The sequence below is a fragment of the Brachyhypopomus gauderio genome, chromosome 17 (genome assembly GCF_052324685.1).
Source record: "Brachyhypopomus gauderio isolate BG-103 chromosome 17, BGAUD_0.2, whole genome shotgun sequence".
Lineage (NCBI taxonomy): Eukaryota > Metazoa > Chordata > Actinopteri > Gymnotiformes > Hypopomidae > Brachyhypopomus > Brachyhypopomus gauderio.
Window position 1 is genome coordinate 176147 of NC_135227.1, and position 8854 is coordinate 185000.

Sequence of the window (8854 nt, forward strand, 5' to 3'; positions counted from 1 at the left end):
CCGTCCATATCGGCAGTAGCGCCCCTAGTGGACAGTGTGAGGATGTCAGGCCCAACACCTCACACGTCTCGGTAGCCGCTAAGCGATACAAGAGTAGTTTAGTAACTTTTATTCTGTGAAAAGAAACCGATTACATTGCATACTTGGAGTCGAGGTTCAGTTTTTGTAACCTTCCTACACTCTTCAGTGACAAGTTATGATCAGTGGGATTCATTTTGGAATAAACAAAAACATTTTATACTTTCATATATGCATTTTATAATTTTTTTTAGGACAAACATTTTGATATAAACCCTTGAACCCATTCCAATTATATATACCATTTTAATTTTTTTCAAACATTTACATAAGATAGAAAAAAATAATAAATAAGTAAATCACTGTTGCTCTTTGGAACAGTTCTGACATGTTTATGTTGAGACAATATTTCTTCTCTTCATAATTCTGTTTAAAGAGAAGTCCTTTGGCAGGACACATAACATCAATGCTTTAGGAAGTTGTATCTGAGACACACACACACACACACACACAGGCGCGCACACATAAGCACACTCTCACAATTGGTCCTACAAATACCTTGGTGTCCACCTTAACAACAAGCTGGACTGGACTGACAACACAGCTGCTCTCTACAGGAAGGGTCAGAGCAGACTGTATCTCCTAAGGAGACTCAGATCCTTTGGTGTGCAGGGGTCACTCCTGAGGTCCTTCTTTGATGCTGTGGTGGCATCAGCCATATTCTACAGAGTGGTCTGCTGGGGTAGCAGCATCTCCACCGCTGACAGGAAGAGACTGGACAGGATCATAAGGAAGTCCAGCTCTGTCCTCGGGTGTCCTCTTGACCCAGTGGAGGTGGTGGGAGACAGGAGAATGAGGTCTAAGCTAAAACACATGCTAAAGAACCTGTCCCACCCCATGCACCACTCTCGGACCACACTGAGCAGCTCCTTCAGTGCCCGGCTGCTGCACCCGTGGTGTGTGAAGGAGAGATACCGCAGGTCCTTCCTTCCACACACCGTCAGACTGTTCAACACGCACTGCACTCAATAATCTGTAGTTAATGTTTAACATTGCTACCACATGCCGGACAAACTGTGCAATTCTTCTTTCAATATGGCTAATGTGCAATAGCTACTACTTCTATGTGCAATAACACCTTACATAAGATTACTACATTTTTAATAGCACATATTTCTGTAACCAATATACATACATTTTTTTGTTTTTTTTAATTATTATCTACCTTATATATTGTCTTTTTACTCCCTCTCCTTGTCTCTTCCTCTCTGTTGCTGTAATATTGCAAATTTCCCCGCTGCGGGATCAATAAAGGACTATCTTATCTTATCTTATCTTATCTTTAATAGTTAACCCGTCATTGAGATGGAAGTGCTAAGCTTGGCTTTGTTGGTTGCTAATACGTTCCTTCTTATAATTCCTTCTTTTGTTATTCCTTCTTTACACGTTCCACATCCATGCCTTCATATATTCATTTGGGTAATTAGGTAAAAAAAGTATCTTGCTGTTCTTATTTTAGATAAAATTTCACACAACCTCCATGTTTATGTTTGAGATTAATGACAAAATGAAAAAAAAAAAAAAAAAAAAAGTGTTCATAGATTTAAAATACAAGTTTCTAAATAATTAAACTGAGTTTTCTTCCCACACATGCCAGAAATATGCTGGATTGCAGAGCCACTACATCCGCATTTATTCCTGAAATCAAAGTCAAAGCGATGAAACGGGTCAAAGCACGCTACTGCTCCCGAAGCCCTCCTTGGTCCAAACCAGACTCACTATGTCTTCCATCACCCAGAGAAAAAGCAGTCAGTGGTAACAAGAGAGGAAAGCAAGCCCCTCTTTACCAGATGAATGACGTGTTCGGGTCAAATCTGACCGATTTACAACTTAAACCACTCATAAATATTGTGTTTTACATCTGATTGCTGCAAGGCCTTATGCCATCCTCCACACTATGCACTGGAACATATAAAAGTGATGATCATATTTTTCATTGAATTTTGAGTGTTTTAAACCAACGTTTTACATCTGTGTTGTTGTCGGTCAAATGTGACCGTCACAGGAAATGAATGGGTATATATGGTTAATATCATGTTCAAAAGTGCATTTTCTTAACTAAATAACAACTCTGCATTTCACAACGCAAACAAAGTTTTCTCTTTATACACCACTTTGTTAAAACACAGCAAGGTTTTCTCTTTATACACCACTTTGTTAAAACACAGCAAACCTGGTTCAGTATCCAATCATTCTTTCAAACACTAGCACAGATTCTCTATTTGAGATGAACATAATCAATCACTGCATAACCACTGTAAAAAACTAACATTTGATGGCAATACAGAAACAGTACTAAGAAAACAGAACTGTTTTCTTAGTCAGTTTATTTTTACTGTAATCCGCTTTGTTTGGACTTTTTTCAAATGTGTGCATTTTTGGCAGCATACTGTCTACACAATGAGTGATATTTACTGTTAGTGTGACGGGCAGGGTGAGCAACTCAAAAAGGAAGCGATCACGCCAAGTCTCAGGGAAAGAGGATGGTTTAATAGAAAGTGTGCAAACCAAAAACCCGTGCATTGTTCCAAATGAAGGAAATAATAACCAGCAGTCAACTGGTACAAAGACAAGACATATATAGACGAACAAACGACCCTCAGGTGAGACGGATCACGGGTCCCGCCCACCTGAGGGACGAACATCACGTGACCAAAAACAGGACCGCTGCCGCTGTAACCGGGGGCGACCGGTAGGGGGCCCCCCCACAACGTGACAGTTAGGTACTATATGGAATGTAGATTAGACAAAAAAGGAGTCAGTAACAGTTTTGCAGTAAAGGGTATATTTTACTGTATTTGGGACATTACTGTGAATTGTGGCCTAACCCAAAAAATAATTACTGTAATTGTAAACATAATTAGCCATGGTCCCATATGTGTAAAAATACACATATACAAAAAAAAGGCACACAAGGGGGAAAAACAGAATACAAAACTGGGGTGGGTTTCCCGAAACGTTCATAGCGCTAAGTACTTCTTAACCTCGTACGTTTCATACGAGGTTACGAAGTACTTGGCGCTACGAACGTTTCGGGAAACCCACCCCTGAACAGTCTTGTTATGTGTAATGTAAGTGGTCTTCAGCAGTTGGCCACATGTTTTCATCCACATCACATCAGATGTTGGCCCTTGCCATGCACCTGAGATAGAAACGCTTGGTATGCCTTATTCACCCCTGGCAGTCTTCAGCTGAAATGTTTCTGCAGCCGGGATCCATTGTATCCAGGACAAACTCGCGAATCGACAGCGCGCGAGGCCCTCGCGCACGGGCGGTGCCACAGCGATTATGTAATTTTCGCCGCGCGGACGCGTATAACCAGGCTTTACGTTCGCCACCCCCCCCGTCAACAAATTACGTTCTGGCCCTCTGCCAAATCTGGCCCGCAGATAAATATAGTTGAATAGCCCTGTACTAGAGCCTTCTAAAAAAAGTGTCTACATTAAAAGTATCTTCTAAACGGCGTTTTCATTCATTTTAAAACCAAATTATCCATTCATTGCCAAACTGCGATACCTGTTGTTCATTACAGCCTACGTTTAACGAACACAAAAGACTACACATCTTTACCAGGACACTCGAGGAGAGTACACAGACATGTAGGTCCCTGCGTGAGCGGCGTGCGTGTGAACGTCTCGTGGTGCAAGAGGACACGCGCACAAAGACGCATCAAAGATCTACGGTGCAAAGTGCGGCGCGAAGGACAGCGGCCGCTGAAAACTCATATTTTGTTTCAAAACAGTGTTTGGATGTGATAACAAGCTGTTTTATCATGTTTGTAATGTTACACATGCATTTCCAAACAAGTAGTAAGTCTTGCATTAAGGCGTTCAAAACAGCGTTTGCTGGCGTTGTAAGCGCTCTAAACAGTGTTTCTGAGCATAACTTGTGGCAAAAGTGCAACTTTTGAAGAATGAACTGAAAACTCATATTTTGTTTCAAAACAGTGTTGGATGTGATAACAAGCTGTTTTATCATGTTTGTAATGTTACACATGCATTTCCAAACAAGTACTAAGTCTTGCATTAAGGCGTTCAAAACAGCGTTTGCAGGCGTTGTAAGCGCTCTAAACAGTGTTTCTGAGCATAACTTGGAGCAAAAGTGCAACTTTTGAAGAATTTACTCATTCATTCATTTTAAAACCAAATTATCCATTCATTGCCAAACTGCGATACCTGTTGTTCATTACAGCCTACGTTTAACGAACACAAAAAGACTACACATCTTTACCAGTACACTCGAGGACAGTACACAGACATGTAGGTCCCTGCGCGAGCGGCGTGCGCGTGAACGTCTCGCGGTGCACGAGGACACGTGCACAAAGACGCATCAAAGATCTACGGTGCAAAGTGCGGCGCGAAGGACAGCGGCCGGGTGCGTCTCCCCATCAACTACTATCAGAGCAGCAAACTGTGGTTTATAAAGGAGGCGTGTAACTCAAACAGGGCAAACGAAGATACATTATTTACTTCAGTTAAATAATAGAGGAGCAGGCAGAACTCATTACACATTGACTTATATTAAGGAGAAGGGAGCTGACGTTCAACGCTTTCCTTCGAACACATTAAAAGCATGTTCTGCGATGGCCTGGCGCCATGTCCGAGTCTGCGTCCCGCTTTGTCGGTAAAGACTCCTGCGTTGAAGTCTTGAATGAGGAGGAATGAACGATTAAGCGAATGGCTGACTGCATGAATGAACGAAAAAGTGAATGAACATACCGTCAATTAATAATGACATGTTATTTTGTATTTTATTGCGTTTTATTACTAGCAATAATTAATAATTATTAATAATCAAATCAAATCTAATATTGTTTTATTACATTTTAACAAGGATTTATTTGTTTCAATACACAAGAAACCGGAGGGGGATGATATATTTAAAATTGTCATTTATTTAAAAAAAGATAATCCACAGCACCATCTGCTGGGCACGCAAAGTGTTACGTGCGAGACCAGCCTGCCCCCTACTGTGTTTTTATATGAAAACCACATTACATTTCTTGGGACTATGATGACTTTTAACAGGTTTACAAATCGTAGAGGCGTATGGTTTATCTAGAGCTAATGAAAGTGTCCCAAGAGAACATATAACAGGAAAAATAATATAACAGAAAAAATTGCTGGATAGACTATGCTAATGTTTATACGTACATGGGAAAAGGTCTTCAAACGGGGTTCTTTCCTGGGGTGTGTTTGTAAGAACGTGTCTGGGTTTGCTGAGTAGAACAGGTGTACAGAAGGGTGAGGTTCTTCTCCTTTACTAATACAGAGTAACTACTGATATTCAGAAAGTATGAGGAACTGACACACACCCACACACACCCCTCCCCAACTGCTCTGTCTGTCTCTAGCACCTTTTTATAAGGAACTGTGTGTAGGAACACTCACGAAGTCTCTGCTGTTCGATGCTGAGGGAAACATGGTGTGTGCCAGCTGCGTTTCTCTGACTGGCCCCCTGCTCACTGTGACCACTAAGAGCTTCTCAAAGCGATATCACTGAAGGACCGTTCTTCTGAGCACATGGAGATTATGAGTTTGCTGTCAGATTACAGATTTTCCTTTGCTCTTTCTCTTTTATACTTTTTGTAAATATTACTTTGCCTGATTCTGTTTATGTAATAGTTTATTTATCAGTTTTCACTTCATTTGGGTTTGGCTGCCTACAGCTTGTCTCAAGAAAATCCATGAATCTGTGAGAGATGAAGAAGAAACGTTGCACTGCACCACATTTCATGGTAGGAACAAACAGTGGCAGCCCTCCGTTTCTGCTCAGAAACACCCAAAAACTGTAAAAACATTAAATAAATATTTGACAATAAAGAACATGAATTAAACAACATTGTAAAAATAAAATCATTTTATAAAACACAGGAGCCAATCATTAACATTCTGAATTGAAGTTTCTGCACTTTTTCCTGAACATGTGACTTGTCATGGTTGACCTTCCACCCCACTAGCTGTATATGAAAAAATATAATAATAATGTGCAGGTCATCATCATTCAGCATTCTGTAGCATTTTGTTCACCTCTCTTTCTCTCACTGTGTGTGTGTATATGTGTTTTTTATTTTATTTTATTTTTTTATTAATGTCCCACCTCCACCCCCCATCTTTGGAGGACAACTTTGTTTTTATGTACAGTTCAAATGACAGTTATAACAATTATAACAATATGCAAAGTGATAATTATTGGGGTTAGGTGGACCAAGAAAAGAGTGGGAGAGAAAGATTAAAAAGGGAAAAGACAAAAGGGCAGGGGAAAAAAAATAAAAATAAATAAATAATTAAATAATAATTATATAGAAAGAATAATAATAATAATAATAAATAAATAAATAAATAAAAAACCCCAACCAGCTCGAATGACCACAGCAAAGTAAAGCAGAAAGTGTACCAAAGACATTTAGCACAAATGACATGATGTATGTGTGAGTGTGTGTTTATGTGTAACCTAGTTGTGTAACATAGGATAAATGTACGGAATGTACTTACCAGCAAGGATAGAAAGCTGAGACAACATTCCCCCAGAGGCCAGAGGTAGGCAGAGAAAGACCCGGGAATCCCACCCGCCCTCGGCCCCCCCAGGAGCTGTGGAGCCCCAGGGCAGCACTTCCCAGTGACCCTCGCATGCCCGCCCCCACAGGCGGGAGAGTAAGAACCCTGGACCGCGCCCCCACAGCCAAGAAGTGCAGGTCCAGGGGAACCCCCCCCCCGACGTGGGCCGGTAGCAAAGCCCCAGCACCCCGCGCCCCGGAAAACCACCCACCACCCGGCAGGGCCCCCCTCCCGCCGAGGAGCACCGAGCCGCCCCGGACCACAACCGCCCACGGGAGCGGACCAGCCGCCCCCACGCCAAAGCACCAGGCCGGGCTCCAGAACCCCAAGGTGCCCCCCCCGGACCGGGCACAACTAGCCCCCGACCCAGAACCAGCCGTCCTCACTCATACACTCAACTCATATATGCATTTGCCCCTATACACCTTATATACACCCCTACCATGCACACACCCACACCCATCCCCATACACATACACACACGTGCCCCCAAACTCACCTTCACATGTAGACCCTCACACATACACCTACACGCACATGCACATTCATCCCAACATGACTTCCTCCACACATCCGACCACACCCATATACAGTCTTGCGCACATGGGCCTACCCCCAAATGTGCCCACACCCCAATATATACACACATACCCATATATTCCCCCCAACATGTACTCATTCACCTACCTGTATAAAAAGATAGGACAAAGACACACATACCTCCAAACCAACACACCCTCCGCGGCGGGGGCAAATGGCTGGACCAGCAAGGATCGGTAGTAGTTTCCAGGACGCCACCAGCCTGGCCCCGCGCCTGCGACCCTCCCCCGCCCCGGCAGGGAGCAGGAAACGGGTGAAGGAAGGCCTTCCCACCCCTCCACCCCCAGTGCTGTGTTGTGTGTAGGTGTATGTGTATGTGTGGTAGTGTGTAATACTATGGTGCTGTTAAAATTGAGGGGACAGGTGTTGGGACCAACGTGGACAAAGCCCCGGCCCACTGGCCAGTGTTCGTCCATACCGTCCCCTCAAAGGCCCTCAATGTCTAATGTATTGGTTATCCAGTGTTGTTTGTGTTTTGTCCGTGTTAGGCACATATGCGCACACACACACACACACACACACACACACACACACACACACACACACACACACACACAACACACACACACACACACACACACACACACACACACACACACACACACACACAAACACACACACACACACACACACACACACACACACACACACAAACACACACACACACACACACACACACACACACACACACACACAAACACACACACACACACACACACACACACACACACACACAAACACACACACACACACACACACACACACACACACACACACACACACACACACACAAACAAACACACACACACACAAACACACACCTCTTCAGTGCTCTGAAGTGCAGACCTTGAGTCATGTGTTTGTGACAGCTTTCACTTGGTGGCGTACACATACAGCTCACTCTAACCCCCCTCCCCCTCCCCTTAGACTGGCCAATAAGCAGGACCGGGACGGAGCATTGCTTGAAGCCGAAATCATTGAGAGCCTGTCATTGGAGAAGCTGGTCAATGAGAATAAGTGTTTCTATAAGATTGTGAGTATTTATTCAGTGAGTATTTATTCGGGGGGGGGGGGGGGGGGGTTGCTAGCTTACTGCAGACTTTGGCAGCACTCTGCTAGCTAACAGCAAGGTTGCCATTGATGAGTGAAATCCAGCTGTAGAAAACAAGCCAACGAGACGAGGCTGAACTTGTGCTGACCTCACCAGGAGCCGTGCTCGGCGGTGTTACGGCCGGACGGTGGACAAGTCCATCAGGAGAGGCCTGAAATGGCTCCTGAGCAACATCGCCGAGGACTACGAGGCGATCGCCGAGCGTGTGCAGAGGGACACGGCCAAGCAGCGGGCCTGGGAGGAGCAAGACAGGAAGGAGCGAGCAGAACGAGTGAGGAAAATACGGGAGGAGAGGTCAGGAAACCGTGTGTGTGAGAGAGACAGTACTGTTTTGGTTCTGGTGAAATGTATATTTTGAAGGGTTTACTCTTCCTGTAGGGACAGGAAAGAGCGTGAGGAGAAGGAGCCGGAAGAGAGGCGAGTGGAGGAGAAGAAGGAGGAGGAGGAGGGTGCCAACATGTCCAGCCCCATTGAGCCAATAAACAATGTTGTTCATGAGGCAGGTTTC